Genomic DNA, 19,225 nt, shown 5'->3' with positions numbered 1-19,225 from the left:
CTTCTTTCATGGAAAAATCCCAGGCAGTGCCGGTAACTGTATTCCGGTCAGTGGCGGTGACCATTCGGCTACGAAGACGAAAAGGCTACTGATCACTGTGATGGCTCGGACAAAAGCTATCCGTCTCTCTCTGTCTCTCGAAAATATATATATATATATATATATATATATATATATATATATATATATATATATATATATATATAAAAGTCTTTTAACCGGAAGTTGCCCGCATCTCGTGGTCGTGCGGTAGCGTTCTCGCTTCCCAAGCCCTGGTTTCCGGGTTCGAATCCCGGCGGGGTTAGGGATTTTCTCTGCCTCGTGACGGCTGGGTGTTGTGTGATGTCCTTAGCTTAGTTAGGTTTAAGTAGTTCTAAGTTCTAGGGGACTGATGACCTAAGATGTTAAGTCCCATAGTGCTCAGAGCCATATGAACCATGTTGTTTTTTTTTTTTTTTTTTTTTTTTTTGAACCGGAAGTTGACAAAGAGTGATTTTCGATATTTTAGCACGAAATGTCGTTGTACACCAACAGTGCGACTATCTCGGTCTACATCTGAAAAGCTTTCGATTTTTCTCAAATTCCTAGTAATCCGCTTCCTGATCTATCTTGTATCTCTCTGTATAAATTCCTAATGAATCAGAAAACAAATCTTTGGTATCGTTACATGCTAATACCTTAGCACACTAAAAGAATCACGAAGCATTTGCATGTGTTTATCTCCAGTCATTGTGGCTGTGACCGTTGTATTTATTCCTGAATATGGGTGGGAGGTACAATTGAAAGTGAATTTCAATTATCTTCAGAGCGCGGCGAGGATCTCCCTTTGTTCTTCGTCCAAATCAATTAAACTAAAAAAAAGCACTCCATCTTCAGGCCACGAGTGGCCTACCTGGACCATCCGACCGCCGTGTAATCCTCAAGTGGAGGATGCGGATAGGAGGGGCGTGGAGTCAGCACACCGCTCTCCCGGTCGTTATGATGGTATTCCTGACCGAAGCCGCTACTACTCGGTCGAATAGCTCCTCAATTGGCTGAGTGCACCCCGAACAATTGCAACAGCGGATGGCGGCCTGGATGGTCACCCATCCAAGTGTCGACCACGCCCGACAACGCTTAACTTCGGTGATCTCACGGGAACCGGCGTATCCACTGTGGCAAGGCCGTTGCTCAATTAAACTAAAGAGAAACATAATTTCTGGATTCCTTTTGTCAGTGTATGAAATACGCCGACGTTCTGAACAGTAATGCCTCGCAATGTTTTATGAGAAAGCTCTTAAACCATTTTTAATTAGCACAAACGTCAATAAGATTCAACATACTTGTTCTGTATGTCCACCTATTAGGATCCCTCTGCCGCTACACTGCTCCGAATTTCAGAGTGTAGCATGGTGGTGAGTAACGTGCATGAGAAACGGCGTACCGTAAGCGAATTTCCAATTCGGAAAATTGGTCCCCGCATGAAACACAATATCCTTCAACATGACAATGCCAGACCACACACATACGCTGAGACATCTGCAACAGAGCGTCGCCCTGGGTCCACTGTCATCGATCATCTGCCCTACAGCCCCCACTTGATCCCATCCGATTTTCATGTACTTCCAAAAATTAAAGAGGACTTTCGGGGATTTCATTTTGATAGTGATGAAGCGGTGCAAGCAGAGCTGACGCTGAGCCTCCGTCAACAAATTCTAACATTCTGCAGTACGGTATCAACAAACTGGTCACTCGTTTGGAGAAATTGTTCGTTGATAGGGTGCCTATATTGAGAAATAAATGCGTAGACTTGGAGAATTAAGACACAGAATGTTAGTAACGTTGTTTTATTTAATAATCATTAAAAATTTTGACATAAAATTAGGAGGCACTACTTTTCAGCAAGCCGTCGTAGATAATAGCATGGTCGACAACGAGGCCATTCTAGGCTATTCGCTAAATAGATTACACGATGATGACTTATCGAGAGACCTTGAAGAAGTGGTTTACAGGACTCACTCAGTTCCCACATCAAAACAGTCTGACACGGATCTGAACCTAGTTCCTCCATAGCGCCAACCCACTGTATTTTAACTACAGAACAATCTAGCTCTGTCCTTTAAGCGAAATGCAGCATCTGTGAACTGAGACACTCTGTATCACAAAGAGCTCTGCCTAGTCTGAGATGGCGGTGGTTGCGTTAAGTGCGTATCTGTGCCAGGAAGTTCATTGTTAGCCTCTTTCACGTTATCTTCTCAGGGAATGTCTTCTCTACGAGTCTGCTTCTTTGTTCCTGAGTGGAGTGACGACAGCAGAGAAACTACGTAATAAATTTGTTAGAAACTGCTCTTGGGAAAGCGGCGGGAAATGATGAATGAGTAGTGCCACACTGCGAGCTGCCGTCAGGGCATACGAATCCCTCCGCTCATATAATACGCACCAAGGATCTCTCTTCCCTGTTCCTTTTAACACACCAAGCGGAAGTAGCCAACGAGGCGACAGAAAGTCATTGCTACGTCTTCCTTCTCGTGCTGTTACCTGGTCATCATCGTATATAAATCCTACCTGTTTACTTTACTTAGAATCAAGATATTCTTTACTTTAGACCCGTCAGTTTTCCATCTTCTTTCTTCTGCTCGTGCTTTTCTCCTGTCCTTTTGTTTCTTCAGTGAAAGGTTGTTTTTCGAAACTTATTTTTTTCTTACAACGAATCCAACACGTTTCGTCAACATTTAGCCTAAACGACCCAGAAAAGTCTTTTGTGCGAGCGCTATTCAAAATCACATCCAACTACCACCCGACGTAGGTTATTTGATGTCACCGTTCGGTTAAGGCTTATGTCGAGGCGTTTCGTTCGGAAAGAACCTGGTTTCATTTTCCACATTTTCACAAACCGAAATTTCGCTCTTTGCCTGCTGATGTCGATGTCGATACGACTTTAAAACCTAACTTTTCTTCTTCGAAATAAAATAAAATCAAACGGAAAAAAGAGAACAGGTCTGGCCGACCATTACTCAGCCATGATGGTGGTGGCGGCTCCCCAAAGGAAGACCCGTAGCTGCTCGACAAGTGGCAGTGTCGAGAACAGTCTTCAGGTAGTCTAGAACGGACTGTCGTTAGCAGAGCCCTGAATTATAACTCAGGCTTCTCGAGACTGTGAAGTCGTGGAAAATCCTGCGTCATGCAGCCGGGCCTGATTCTGGTTATTTGACGAACTCACTAGCTTCCCAAACATTTTTGACACTTGGCGTAGTCAGTCACGAAGATATGCGATCCGATATAATTCACTATCAATTTGCCTCCATCGTTGTATAAAGAATAGGTCGTAGTCGTTGAACGACGATTTGAGATCTAGGAAAAGTAAAAGGGTTATTTCCCATTTGTTATTTGATAATAATCGACGACCTCTTCGCTTTCCCTGTGTGACTAGCTACGTGTCGATAAAATAAAGTTTCCCAGGTAATTATTTTTTATTTGCGGCTACTTGCCTGCAGCCGTGTACCACATTGAAGTTGTGGCACCAAGATAATTTAAAACGCCGGAAAACGAGTCAATACGAAATAGCACAGTCAATTAATAACTGAAATTTACTGTGGTATTTTTTTCGGCTCTTGCGGAAATTTTGCATTTTTGTCAGGCTAATACAGAAGGCATCTGGACAGCCACTGCAACTGACGCAAATTACAGCACGATAATAAACTTTATCGGTAGGCTTCGCCATTTTCTTTTGGCTTGTCTGGCGATGCGCTACGGTACTGCAGTGCATGAATTTCAGTGTTTGCAAAGACTGAAGACCTGTGCCTACAAATAAACAGAAAATTAATGATGTAACTTTACTGTTTTAAGTGATAGTTAAAACTTTATGACTTTCTCGAATTTGTTGGATTTGGAACCTCTTGCAGACAGCGTAAAAGGTCACACAGCGTTCAGTCTCGTGGTAGCTGCGTTTAATGCTGACATTGCTTTCGGGCACGTTTTGAGCACTTGGCGCTCTCCTGTCCACAATGCATCCTTACTGCGTCTCACAGTGTACATTGCACTGAGTTCAGAAAAGTCATGGCACAGCAACGTAAGACGTGCATGACGCATAAAAGGGCAGGCGTTGGCGGAGGTCTATTTTGTACTCAAGGTATTTGTATGAAAATGTTTCTGACGTGATTGTGGCGACATGGACCGACGGACTCTGAACGTGGAATGCTAGTTGGAGCTAGACGCATATGACAAAGCCTTTTCGGAAATCGTAAGGGAATTCAATATTCCGAGATCTATTGTGTCAAGAGTGTGCAAATAATATCAAATTTCAGGTACTACCTCTCACCATTTATATTGCAGTGGCCGACGGCCTTCTCTTAATGACCGAGAGCAGCACCGTTTACGTAGTGTAGTCAGTGCCGATAGATAAGCACTGTTTGGAACAACCTCAAAATCAATGTGGGAAGAACGACTAAAATATCCGTTTTTACAGTGCGGTGAAATTTGGCGTTAATGGGCTATGACAGCAGACGACCGACAAGAGTGCCTTTGCTAACACAACATTGACTGCACCGCCTCTCCTAGTCTTGTGACCGCATCGGTTGGTCCCGAGACGACTGGAAGACCATGGCCCGGTCACGTGAACCCGACTTCAGTTGGTAAGATGTCATGGCAGGGTTCGAGTACGGCGTTCGAGTATGGCGCTGATCCGACGAAGCCATGGAGTCAAGCTGTCAACTAGGCATTGTTCAAGATGATGGTGTCTTCATAAAGCTGTAGGCTATATTTACATGGGAAGGATTGTGGCCTCTGGTCCAACTGAACCGATCATGGACTGGACATGGCTAGTCCGGATACTTGGACACCATTTTCAGCCATTAATGTGCTTCATGTTTCCAAACAACGATGGAATTTTTATGGATAGTGCACCACGCCACCGGGCCGCAATTGATCGCGATTGGTAGGAAAAACATTCAGGACATTTCGAACGAATGGTTTGGCCACCCAGTTCGCCCGACATGAATCCCATCAAAAGTTTATGCGACATAATCGACAGGTTAGGTCGTGCACAAAATCCTGCACCGCAATTATGGTCGGCTATTGAGGCAGCATGGCTCCTTGTTTCTGGTGTGGCTTCCAACGACACGATGAGTCGACGTCGCGTCGAATTGCTGGAGTATGCCGGGAAGAAGGAGGTCCGAAACGATATTAATAAGTGTCGCACGACTTTTGTCACCTCAGTGAACAACACTAGTGTGGTACGTTATCCTGTGTCATTTTTAATCCCAGAAAATTTTTAACCTTTTTACATCTTGAGCTTTCAGCTATGTGATTTTATCTAATTGGCAATTCTTCCCTTGACTTTTCTTACGTCTTAGATAGTTGTTCAACAACTGAAACCGGTTATCTGCCTGATTTTTTATACTGCGATCATGGCCCAAAAAAATAGTGTAGCTGTAGTTTATCACACCACAGAGAACAACCAGTGCGACTGCGAGAATTTTTTGCAGGACTAAGACACTACCACCTCCCTGATAGAATCAGGTGGCGCATTTAGGGTCACTGGTCGATGCACTAGCCATTACTAACGATACTTCTTGATATCGTTTTGGCCCTACGTCTTCCCGACATACTGCAGTAATTCGACGTGACGTCGACTCAGCTGGATGCTGGAGGCCGCAGCAGAAACATTGAGCCATGCTGCCTCAATAGCCGACCACAACTGCTGAAGTGTCGCCGGTGCAGGAATTTTGTGCACGACCTAGCCTCTCGATTATGTCGCATAAACTTTTGATGGGATTCATGTCGGGCGATCTGGGTGGCCAAACCATTCGTTCGAAATGTTCTGAATGTTTTTCCAACCAGTCGCGATCAGTTGAGGCCCGGTGGCGTGGTGCATTGACATCCATAAAAATTCCATCGTTGTGTACGTGAAGTACATTAATGGCTGAATATGGTGCCCTAGTATTCAAACTAACCATTTCTAGTCAATGATCGGTTCACTTGGACCAGAGGCCACAGTCTTTCCCATAAATAGAGCCTACACCTTTACGCTGGTAGTTACCTGGAACGACGCAGTCTTACTTCTGCAACACGCTTTTCCGGAAGCACCGCCTGGTCGCGGTGCGGGAGTGCGGAGGTCCTTGGCCGCGCGGAGGAAGCCTTTCCCCCCGTGGACTGCTGCTCGCCTCGGCAGCGCCTGCTCGCGTGCGATTCGCACTCGCGGCTCGCCCGCTGCTTTCGCCGGCGCTGCGCAGCGCCGTGGTCCAGCCGGTTCGTCTGGACAAACCACTTTCATCGGTCGCCCGCGCCCACCTCCGCCGCTCTCCGTTGCACAACTTTGCCACTTAATAACCTCGTTGCGAGTTTCTCGGGACTAGTTCGAAAGCAACCGGCCGAGTTCTGCCAGTGGAGGCTTTCGCCCTCGGGAAATACCAACGACCAAGCGTTTCTTCGCAGCATCATTTCGATTCCCTGATTATTTCCGCTGTTCAAAGCATCTGAGCGATAACCGTGAAACACACTCGTTAGGTACTCAAGCATGCTACTCTTCCTTCGCAGCGAGTTGTTGCTGTGGCTAGGAGAGCGGACCCGTTACGCGGAGGAATGGGCGGTTCATATTCCCACCCGCCCATACTGATACAGGTTTCTCGTGGTTTTCCAAAATTATTATAGCTTCCTCAAGGACGTACTGACCGTTTAAGAGAATGAGACCTTCATCTGGGGACTAATGTTCGAATCCTTCTTCAGCAATATTTATTAAAATTTTTGTTCCTTGTGGTCTGCCTAAGCCACTTCACTTTCGTCCAGAGATGTTGCAACCGATTAGCACGACTCTTTATTTGAAGTAAGGGGGTTTTAACACTTTTTCGGCAAATATACATTTATGTGTGGCGTTTCTGTAGTTTATTCAAATGATTTTAGTTGATTGGTGGGACGACTGTACGACAAAGCCATTATCGATCTGCTTTACGAAACTCTTCGAACTGATCCAGGCTTGCACCTTCAGAGATGTCGAAAGGTCATTTATTCTAACCTTGTTTCTTCTGCCGAAATACACAATTACACATATTACTACCTACAAGATACCCTGATAGCATCTAAAATTTTAAAGTATAACTACTTTGCATGATAATTCGGAGCTATCAGTATCGTCTTTTCATGTGTAATATGTTCCACGGCGAAATAGATTGTAATCGTGTGCGTGCAGCTTCATGAGGTTACTCGAAAGGTTTCTTTTGAAAAGAATTTGGGATATTAATTCCAAGAGGAACAGGAACGTAAGACATGGGTCTTTTATAGGCCTTCACATGTAGTCTAAGATCCAATGAGTTGTTGAAATCTTTTTTAAAATTGGTTTGGTACGATGGAAAAAACAAGTTTACTTTTTTAATGCAAGGAAAAAATGTCTAAGATATGTAACGTCTGGCTTTGGAATATCATGGCCCCTGCACCAACAAATCACTTAAATGTATTGCTTAGTCACATAAATGTATTGCTGAGCTGCAGATTTCAGGGAAATATTGCGCGTGGCAAATAGAATACCACTGCCATCACAGAATCATCGGAAGTCGGATGACAGAGCCAGTCATTGACGATTCTGACAATTAGTGGAAAAGTACGTAACTTTCTGCGAGCAAGAAATAGTTCATCATTCCCGACTGCTTAATGGGTGATTAAAATATCTGTTTCCTGACTAACGAATTCTTCAAAAATGGCTTTGAACTCTATGGGACTTAACTTCTCAGGTCATCAGTCCCCTAGAACTTACAACTACTGAAACCTAACTAACCTAAGGACATCACCCACATCCATGCCTGAGGCAGGATTCGAACCTGCCACCGTAGCGGTCGCGCGGTTCTGGAATGTAGCGCCCAGAACAGCTCGGCCACTCTTGTCAACGTATTTCGGCATTAAAATTGACTGTAAGAGAATGGGAAATATCCACACCACTACAATATCCTCCTTCAGAAATAAAGCTTTTTATAGCAAGCTTTCAGTATTGCATTTGAAGTAAGTATTGTATTGACGTAAGTATTGTATTTGGAGTAAATAACTTATGTAAATGAGCTAAGCATGTGGAACAGTGACAATACGAAAAGTAAATAACATTCATTACAGGGATGCTTGCTATAATATAAAATATAGTTCCTCTCAGATCAGAATATACCTTGTGACCAAAGGGGAGTAGGTGAGGGATTTGGGGGATGGCACATGCAATGGGAACAGTTGATGCATTCATTCTTACCATAAATGGCACACACTCGTTTACCTTAAAATGTTTCAATTTTCTAATACAAAGAATCTTATTAGGTGCTCACATCTTCAAATTTTTGCCGGAAAATTGGGCACATTTTGTTGTTATATTCCACTCGGAAGGGCTACACTCATTGTACATAACAACTGAAATACTGAGGTAAACATATGAAAAAATTAGAATTGATAGTATCTCCCCCCTGTGGTAGCTTTCCAGATAAAAATTTCTATCGGTCAGTTGGGTTTCGGTATTTGTCGAAGAAATACTTGGCCAAAATTATGTGGGCCATATAGTAACTTAGACATTTAATGAGAATGAAGGAAAAACCAGTGAAGAAAAATAACTCTCACTGATACCTGACTTCCAGTCCGAATACTGGGAAATGTGTTGATCCCTGATGTTAAAGGTAGAATAAAATAATGACTTAAACCCATCCTTTTGTACCGTATCAATGAATTTCGTTGTGTCTACGCTTAAGTCACAGTAATAATGGGAGGTTATTATTAATATTGCCGATTAAGTCATTAACATATAACATGAACAGAGTGTTAACACACTTCCTATTATTAAATAGATATAAAACTATACCTTACAGTTGTTTCTCGCTAAGAGAGGCCACGATCGTATTTCCGAAGTAGACTGTAAGGTTTCGCGGTGGTGAGTGAGCGGTTGGGGAGCCAGTAAACAGAGTACCTGTCGGCGCAGCTCCAGCCCCCGAGCGGCGCGCCCGCTACTTACTTGCTGGAGTGGCGTCGCTCGGCTGGAGGAAGCTGCTTGCTGAGACGGTGCGCTCCTGCGTGAGACTGGCGCCGCCTTATTTCAAGCTGCGCGCCGCATCTGGGCCGCGGCTGGACGGCAGGTTTTTCTGCCGCCGTTCCCGGCGCTGCGGACGAATCGCGTAGCTGTGGGTCAAGGAGACGGGCCGCAGAGAGGGGGCGGGAGAGAGCCACCGGGTGGGGGTGGCTCTGGCCGCGGAGCTAGCCGGCCCGTCTTCCCAGGACTCAGCAGCTGTGCCCATCCCAAAGCGCGGCCAGTGTAGAGCCCGTTTCCTCAAACTTGTTTTTGATTACACTTCTTTCCTTCTCCCATTTATCCACGGGGGCGTCATTATTGTGTGTGCTGAATTAATGTTAGTGATAAGGTGGTGGTTGGATGCTCTTGCTGACGTCATAGTTCCAGCGGGATAAAAATCTGTGTACTCCATCGGAGGACGTCTAGTATAAACCTGTTACTGTTTATGTTCTATTTATATCTTCTTTCTTTTCTGCTTCCTTCCTTTCTTTCTTTCCACTACTGTTTCATTCCCACCATACGTTATTCTCATCTTTCTTCTGTCCTTACTGAACGTGTTTTTCCCATTGTTTTCTCCTCGAAACCTTGGAAACTTTTTACACTACTGGCCATTAAAATTGCTACACCAAGAATAAATGAAGATGATAAACGGGTATTCATTGGACAAATATATTATACTAGAACTGGCATGTGATTACATTTTCACGCAATTTGGATGCACAGATCCTGAGAAATCAGTACCCAGAACAACCACCTCTGGCCTTAATAACGACCTTGATACGCCTAGGCATTGAGTCAAACAGAGCTTGGATGGCGTGTACAGTTACAGCTGCCCATGCAGCTTCAACACGATACCACAGTTCATCAAGAGTAGCGACTGGCGTATTGTGACGAGCCAGTTGCTCGGCTACCTTTGACCAAACGTCTTCAATTGGTGAGACATCTGGACAATGGGCTGGCCAGGGCAGCAGTCGAAAATTTTCTGTATCCAGAAAGGGCCGTACAGGACCTGCAACATGAGGTCGTGCATTATCCTGCTCAAATGTAGGGTTTCACAGGGGTCGAATGAAAGGTAGAGACACGAGTCGTAACTCATCTGAAATGTAACGTCCGCTCTTCTAAGTGCCGTCAGTGCGAACAAGAGGTGGCCGAGACGTGTAACGAACGGCACCCCATACCATCACGCCGGGTGATACGCCAGTATGGCAATGACGAAAACAATCTTCCAATGTGCGTTCACCGCGATGTTGTCAAACACGGATTCGACCATCATGATGCTGTAAACAGAACCTGGATTCATCCGAAAAAATGACGTTTTGCCATTGGTGCACCCAGGTTCGTCGCTGAGGACACCATTGCAGGCGCTGCTCTCTGTGATGCAGCGTCAAGGGTAATCTCAGCCATAGTCTCCGAGCTGATAGTCCATGCTGCTGCAGAGGTCGTCGAACTGTCGTGCAGATGCTTGTTGTCTTGCAAACGTCCCCATCTGTTGACTCAGGGATAGAGACGTGACTGCGCGATCCGTTACAGCCATGCGGATAAGATGGCTGTCATCTCGATTGCTAGAATACGAGGCCGTTGGGATCCAGCACGGCGTTCTGTATTACCCTCCTGAACCCACCGATTCCATATTCTGTTAACAGTCATTGGATCTCGACCAACGCGAGCAGCAATGTCGCGATATGATAATCCGCAATCGCGATAGGCTACAATCCGCCCTTTATCAAAGTCGGAAACGTGATGGTACGCACTTCTCCTCCTTATACGAGGCATCACAACGTTGCACCAGGCAACGCCGGTCAACTGCTGTTTGTGTATGAGAAACCGATTGGAGACTTTCTTCATGTCAGCACGTTGTAGGTGTCGCCAGTGGCGCCAACCTTGAGTGAATGCTCTGAAAAGCTAATCATTTGCATATCACAGCTTCTTCTTCCTGTTTAAATTTCGGTCTGTAGCACGTCATCTTCGTGGTGCAGCAATTTTAATGGCCAGTAGTGTACTTTTGTTCTGAACATTTTTCTCTTTCTCACATTTCTTTTTCCATTATTTCCATCCCTATCACATCTCCATTAACTTCATTTGTGCTTGTCATTGATGTTTTTTGATTTCATGTCACTTTTGTTTCTCGATTTCTGTCCAAACGCTCCACCGTAGCCGGTGGAAGGAAGAGGGAGAGGAGTAACACCTCTATAGCTTGGTTCATCTGACCCGGGTGGTAGTTCCTCGTGAGGGGCCGTCGCCAGGGCAAATGGTGAAAATCTTTACGTCAGCGAAGATAAGAGATGAATATCTTAGGCACAGAGGAATAGACAACCCTGTTTCTAGGGATAGCACAAGAGCCACATATTAAAATACAAATGCGTCTGGTCCCGTATTAGGTGGCGTTTGATCAGAATCTGTACCCCATGTGAGAGGCGTCTGAAATAACAGTGTTGCCACTCGAGATTAGCCGAGCGGTCTTAAGCGCAGCAGTCAAGAACTGTGCGGCTGGTCCCGGCGGAGGTTCTTGCCCTTCCTCGGGGATGGGTGTGTGAGTTTGTCCTTAGGATAATTTAGGTTAAGTAGTGTGTAAGCTTAGGGACTGATGACCTCAGCAGTTAAATCCCATGTGAATTCACACAAATTTGAATATAACACTCTTCGACTTACAAAATCGATTCTAAATACGAATTGGCGACACAAATTCCCGAACAAGAATAGTATATAGCTTATGAATGATGTAAATCTATTATTATCGTTATTATTATCGTTATTATTATAATCAAGCGGCCTACTCAAAAAGTAACTTGCGCTTTGGTGTAGCACGCGTATAAATAGGAAAAAAAGGCGCCGTTCTCACGGTGGAATGCACCTTCAACCAGTATGCTGTGAGCAGTGGATAATCAAAGTCACCGCTCCTCTACGTGCCACTTGCTTTCAGAATGTGTGCTGCAATCACCAACCCTGTAAGTTGTGAGCTATGTTCTGTAATAGCGTTTCCTGTAGCAAAATCTCTCGAGCTAGTGATACCCATCGCAAAATTAGTCAATTTTATGGGCCAAACCTAACCAGTGAAGGTAATGAAAGACAATGATGCAGTATACGGGCTGTCCAGTGTCCATGATAAAAAGGATCGCCATCGACCGAGTATTGTGAGCGCAGATTTGATTCGTTTGGTTGAAGAAAGGGCTAAAGAAAGTCACACATTCACCATTTCGGTGCTTTGATTATTCGTACTTTTGTGCACTAAGTGATTACCGAACATTTGGGCTACCCAGATGGGTAACTAAACATGGATAGTATTGTAAAACAAACGGTGACATCATTCTTTCTTTATTTCGGAACGGGCACAGGGCACAATATTTCGGAGATGAGACATGTTGCCGTCGACAACTTGCGCTGACGAACTGAGCTGCAGAGGGCGCACAGTACGTCAGCGCACCTGGCAACGGCGACTTGTCTTGCAGGTGAAATACTGTAATACTCCCGTTAGACACTATGGACCTCCAGAACACCCATGGATTGTTCGATCAACAAGTACGCCGGGAGACACTGGACAATCGCAATAGCCGTCTTATTATCATTATTATTTTATTTTTTGTCGTAGGACAATTAAGATCACTTTAGAGATACAAATTAATTATATACATAATTTACAAGTTTCTAGTCATATTATTATTTGTGTATTTAATCACATCTACTGTAGTATCTACATCTACATCTACATTCATACTCCGCAAGCTACCGAACGGTGTGTGGCGGAGGGCACTTTACGTGCCACTGTCATTACCTCCCTTTTCTGTTCCAGTCGCGTATGGTTCGCGGGAAGAACGACTGTCTGAAAGCCTCCGTGCACGCTCGAATCTCTCTAATTTTACATTCGTGATCTCCACGGGAGGTATAAGCAGGGAGAAGCAGTACATTCGATACCTCATCCAGAAACGCACCCTCTCGAAACCTGGTGAGCAAGCTACACCGCGATGCACAGCGCCTCTCTTGCAGAGTCTGCCACTTGAGTTTGCTAAACATCTCCGTAACGCTATCACGGTTACCAAATAACCCTGTGACGAAACGCGCCGCTCTTCTTTGGATCTTCTCTATCTCCTCCGTCGACCCAATCTGGTACGGATCCCACACTGATGAGCAACACTCAAGTATAGGTCGAACGAGTGTTTTGTAAGCCACCTCCTTTGTTGATGGACTACATTTTCTAAGGGCTCTCCCAATGAATCTGAACCTGGCACCCGCCTTACCAACAATTAATTTTATATGACCATTCCACTTCAAAGCGTTCCGCACGCATACTCCCAGATATTTAACAGAAGTAAGTGCTACCAGTGTTTGTTCCGCTATCATATAATCATACAATAAAGGATCCTTCTTTCTATGTATTCGCAATACATTACATTTGTCTATGTTAAGGGTCAGTTGCCACTCCCTACACCAATGCCTATCCGCTGCAGATCTTCCTGCATTTCGCTACAATTTCCCAGAGGTCCGTGAGATTTCCATGTTACAAATTTCGAGAACAGTCTTCAGCAGAGTGTCTGGCAGCTTGTTTTAAAAATCTACACGTGCACTTAGCAGTTGTAGTCTTCCCCCATCTGTATAACGAATCACCACAACTCACACGGTTAATCCGGATCCTGTTGAGTGTACTCTATGGTCTCTTGGGCATATCAAGTTCCCCTGGTTTGCTGCTGGCTTGGAGAAATCTGTGGACCTCTATGAAAGTGTTATTATACCATTCTTGCGTCCAGGCTTCATGAAGCATGAAATTATGGTCCACCAAGTTGCTCGCTGTTCTGAGTGGCCGACATCTGCAGAAGAATCTGTTGATTCGGACAGCACATATCTGCAGCTACTGGTTGTTGCAGATTTTCCTACATTCCCCCAAGAAAATGTTCTTTCTCCTCAGTTTAGAAGGTGGGATGCGGGTTAGGGCAGGTAGCCAGTACTGGAGAGGACTTGATTGCGCCGGTATTAATCCACATTGTTTGATACTGTTGCGTATCAGCCAGCACTGTGTGGCTGCTGTTTTTCCAGACAGGGCCGCTATGTCTGCCCCTGTGCAGACAAGGCCAAGGGCAGAAAAGCCGCAAAATCTAGTGTTGTACCACATCTGTTTTGAACAATGTTATCTGTTGACCCCATATTAGCGGCACTCCTTGTTAAAAGCTGTTTTAATTGATGTTCAAATGTGAGAACGTTTTATAAATGTTTACGTTGCTAGTATATCAGGCGGAACGTGGATACCAGCCCAGTATTATCTTGTCGGATGCAGGAAACCGCCTAATAACGGCATCCACGTTGCCTGCCTCATCCGTCTGAGTCGCTAGTCCACGAGGCGGATCTCGTCAGGAGCAGGCCCGTCTCCCAGAATCCTGGAAGTGGCGCGTTAACGCGCTCGACTACTTGGTCGTATCTTATGTTTGCTGTTGGGCATTAAAATGCACCGACAGGGAGGATAGAACCTACCGAAAATTTCCTTATTGCCCCAACACAGTACAGCGAGAGGAATGCATGATTCAATTTGAAGATAATTCTGGACTGTACAGGGTGCAAAATTTCGTATACAAAGCTGATATTTCTGTCGGCGACAGAGGCTCTAACCCTAACGGGCTTCGAGTCGAACTAGGATAACTGATTAGGATATGTCGTTCGTTGCAACTTGAAGCCGGTGAATTCATCAATCATAGTTTGGTTCAAGGGGCTTCTATTGAAGATAACTAGAGTTATCAAATGCAAACAGCCACTTTAGTAAAAAAATTATTAGGTTCAAGGATAGGAAAATCAAAATTTCACTTCACCTTACCAATAGCCAAGAGAATGGTCTCAGGGTACTTCTTTTCAGATTCTACACGGCTCAGGCGACAGACACCAGTTCACGTAAATATGTATCCGCAGACAACCTGGCCATCACATAAATGGCAAAATTTTTTACTAACTCGACAAAATATTGAAGGTAGATCTGAAAGTATTGAACACTCACAGCCATAGCAGACTGACCAGCACCGTAATGCACCTTAAAAATATACATGTTGTTGTTATCGTTTTTGTGGTATTCAGTCAGAAGACTGGTTTGAATCAGACCTCCACGGAAGTCTGTCCTGGGCAAACCTCTTCATCTCCTAATAGCACAAGGGACACTCAGTAAGTAATGTAACACTCTTTTTTTCTAGATTAATTTCGGTTCAAAAAACTTCGAAATTTGCTGTGGGAGATCGTCGATTGTTTTCCCTACAAGCTCCATATTTTCATGAAGTTCCAATAGTAGCTGTGCTACACGTAACCTTCAAAATGGTATCAATAGCGGACGCGTGTTCCGAGCAGAGAGCTGCCATTGAGTTTCTTTTCGCGTCAAACCAGAACATCCCAGATAGTCATAGGCACTTGCAGAGTGTCTACGGACACCCGGTAGTGAACAAAAGCACGGTGACTCGGTGGGCGTGGTACTTGTCATCATCATAACAAGGTCGCGCCCTCCTATGTGACCTCCCACAAGCCGGCCGACCGCACACAGCTGTGACTCCTGCACATGTTGGAACGTGCGGACACTCTCATTCGAGGTGATGGACGGATTACAATCAAACACCTCGCTGCTCAACTGCATGTCTTTCCTGGCTGTTGTGACAGTAGGTCTGGTACACAGAGGTGTGCGCCTGCTGGGTTCCTCGCCAACTAACAGCGCCATGAATATCAACAAAGGACTATATGTATGGAATTGTTTGACCGTTACGAGGCTGGCACTTTTTGAGAGACATTTCTCATAACATTTCATGAGACTGTTCTTCCTCACACATCCTACAGACTGGATGTCACACCTTCCGACTTCCATCTATGTGCCCCAATGAAGGATGGCCTTCACGGGAAGCAGTACGTGCATGATGGGGAGGTTATTGATGCAACAAGACTTTGGCTCTGACATCGACCAGTAGAGTGGTATCATGCGGGCATACAGGCCCTCCCAATAAGGTGCCGTCAGGCCTTTACACTGAATGGAGATTATGGTGAAAAACAGGGTTTTGTAATTAAAAAAAGTGGGGAATTAAATCAACCTACTTTCAGAAAAACATCAGTTGCCTTATATACTGAACGCCCCTCGTAATACCGATACAAACAGAAAATTCATTAGGAATGACGATAAGCCTAAAAAATACTTTTGGAGTGAAACTACATTTCACTGTAACGTATTGCTCACATCTGCGAGATGACCCTAACAGAAGTCTCGCAACGTTACCCTTTCAAAAGTAACTGAAGTTACGTGGGGTTGTGGGGCATGCACAGTGACGACTTCAGCAATGGTCCCAATTTATAGGGAGGCTGAATATTATTCATCAGTCTGAATGAGATGTGCACCCATAGCTAAATTGGACGTCCGATTGAAGGATACAATGTGGATAATCTCTAGAACACTCGGGGCACCCCATGTGTCTGTTACCCCTCCTAGCAAACACAGAGCGCTCTGGAATTAGGCGACCACCATTAGCCACAAAACGTATGTAAAATACTGTAAAACGCAGAACTCCCTTACAACAAGATCTTAGACCTACAGCCTGAAAATCTAGGTCACCTTCATGGATAATCGGCGAAGGACTGCGAGGCTTCGACTCAAATACAGCTCGAAGAGAACTTTGGGCTGCAAGTGAACACAAAAAATCAAAATTTAGTCGATCACCGCACAAAAAGATCTAAGTGTTCAGCATTCCGAAGAAACTGTGCACCACATCGAATTGTGTCAGAATAACTGTTGGTAGACATAAACAACTGATGATATATATTTTCGCCAACATATCGAGTCTAAATTAAAGTCACCACCAACTATAATTGTGTGAGTCGGGTACGTGTTTGAAATCAAACTCAAGTTTTCTTTGAATATTTCAGAAATTGTATAATCTGAATTGGGAGGTCGGTAAAAGGATCCATTTATTAATCTATTCAGGTTGCCGACAATTACCTCTGCCCATACTAACTCACGGGAACTATCTGCTTCAATTTCGCTACAAGATAAACCACTTCTAATAGCAACAAACACGCCACTACTAACTGTATCTACCCTACTCTTTGGGAACACCGTTAGGTTCTTGGCAAAAATTTCGGATGAGCTTGTTAATATAGCCTATCCACTGCCCGTGTGTGCACGCTTCTCTTGCCGTAAACAAGCCCATTCCCTGTTTCAAAGCACGTGAAATGGCTGTGCAGTCCTGAACGGCCGAGCAAGCAATGTGTGCATCATGCCCGCCGCTAGTCGTGTGGATCATCCGGGGTCCATAATGGCGTCTTATAAGTATCTCCGGCATCATTTAATTTCACCATTTCGTTTAATTACATATTCGCACAATAGTCTTGTGATACAAACCAACGCGACATTATCGTGGAACGGTCAGAGCAGTCTCGAGACCGTCATCCTACTACTAACGACTTCCGGCACGTACTAGGCAACGCTTCTCCTTATTAAACGAGCTATAATGTCATCTTCTGACAAACGAACAAAATTACAATGCCATTTCTTAATGAGTAATCTGCTTATTAAACTCTCCTTATACACATAATGTTGATGGCGCTTCTCCTAATTTGCAAGGCTGCGCTGAAATGATAATTGGTTACTTATCCATGCGAGTAGTGCACATCATGCCAATTTGTTGCATGCTACCTTCGTCATGTTCCAGTTCAAATGATCAGCGGTGTAGATTTGGATACCAGTAAACTCTTTGTGCCTGCGTCCATTGTTAAACCACTCACGTTTACTAACGGGAAGTTGTTAACAAAGGTAACAATAGGAAATTTGTGATTCCACTGAGGATTCGATGTAGGGAGGGTGCACCATGTTGATTGGCCAAATATCGACAGATGTATCAGTAACTTCAGGCGTGTCCAAGAGAGTTGTGATAGCACCTTTACCATTTAAGTTCTGCACTGATGAGCTGGCAGACAGTACGAACAGCGATTCGGATCTTTTCTAGATGATGTAGTAATGTATCATTATAATTAAACTGCAGCTACTCACAGATGTACAGTACGAGCTGTAAATATCGTATGACAGCGAAACTTTGTAGACATTCCAATGCTTTAAAGCATAACCGATCTACGCTGAAAAAAATTGTTCCAATTTTGGCCACTAGGTGCAAATCTGGCCCGGTGAATGCAAGCAAGATACATAGAAATTTTTCCATATGTAATGGATTAGGAACGGTACGTGGGCGGGAAAGATCAAACAAGTGAGAAAGACTGATGGTCAACATTGGAACTCTTCTTTTTAGCGTAAATCGGTTCCGCGTTAATGCAATAGCATATCTACCACGTTTCACCACACTGAACCTCCTTGAGTAGCTGCAGTTCAATTACATCCACCTGGTACTATCTGACAATAGCTGACGGAAAATCATATGTCAACTTGATACATTTCAGAGTATTATATATACTGGGAGCTTGCTGTAAATAGACAGAACTGGTAATTTTTGAACTTAACAAATGTATAAACTACACTATTATAATGCGTGTCATCTGCAATAAGTCAACTCATTCAATTTCCTGTGTGCAACAATTTATGGGGATACAAACTGAATAGATTACTCAGCATCGTTCGTAGATAAAGCAGCTGGTGCTCTCTCGTTCATTGGCAGGATACTGAGAAAATATAATCATCCTACAAAGGAAATTCCTTATAAAACTCGTTAGATCCATTCCAGAATATTGTAGCTTTGTCACATAAGAAATACAATCAACACGTGATGTTAAACATTCACAAAAGAAGTGGTGAACAAATGATCACAGATTTGTTTGATTCAGGGCAGAGCTTTAAAGGAATCTGAAAAGCATAAGCTGGAAGATGTTTGAAGAGCGACGCCAATTATGTCGCGAAAACCTACTTACCAAGTTTCAACAATTAGTACTAAGTATTAAGAAAGGAATTAATGAGTATGCTACAATGCTCTACGTATACGCAAGCCACTCTCAGGGACTCGCATATTGAATCTGCTGTAGAGTAGCATCGGAAAGTGGAGCAGTTATTTATGCAAATGATACAGCAATAGCTGTCAAAGGTAAAACTTCTGTGGAGATGAAGATAAAGCTGATAAGAGCTCTCGAAGACCTGGCCAGCCACTACATTGATAATCATTTAAAGTTAAATCCTGGGATAGCACTAGTTTTTGCTAAAAAATGGGGAAGCTAAAACGGAACTGAACATCACTTGGAGAAGATATTAACTATTCCACCATAATACTCCCAAATACCTTAGAGTAA

At 44.1% G+C, this 19,225-nt stretch overlaps 1 protein-coding gene across 1 annotated transcript in view; it reads right to left on the bottom strand.

Moving 5' to 3' along the window:
- The window catches only part of LOC126354137 (uncharacterized), a 39,097-nt gene extending 32,855 nt beyond the window's left edge, over positions 1 to 6,242 (bottom strand). Inside the window, exon 1 of the mRNA XM_050003534.1 lies at positions 6,017 to 6,242. The gene's annotated coding sequence lies outside the window, so the exon portion shown is untranslated. The remainder of the gene's footprint in view (positions 1 to 6,016) is intronic.
- Between the last annotated feature and the right edge of the window lie 12,983 nt (positions 6,243 to 19,225).

Source organism: Schistocerca gregaria, chromosome 3, assembly GCF_023897955.1.
Source record: "Schistocerca gregaria isolate iqSchGreg1 chromosome 3, iqSchGreg1.2, whole genome shotgun sequence".
Lineage (NCBI taxonomy): Eukaryota > Metazoa > Arthropoda > Insecta > Orthoptera > Acrididae > Schistocerca > Schistocerca gregaria.
Note: the sequence above shows the minus strand (reverse complement) of the source record. Positions and strands in the feature narration are given on the sequence as shown.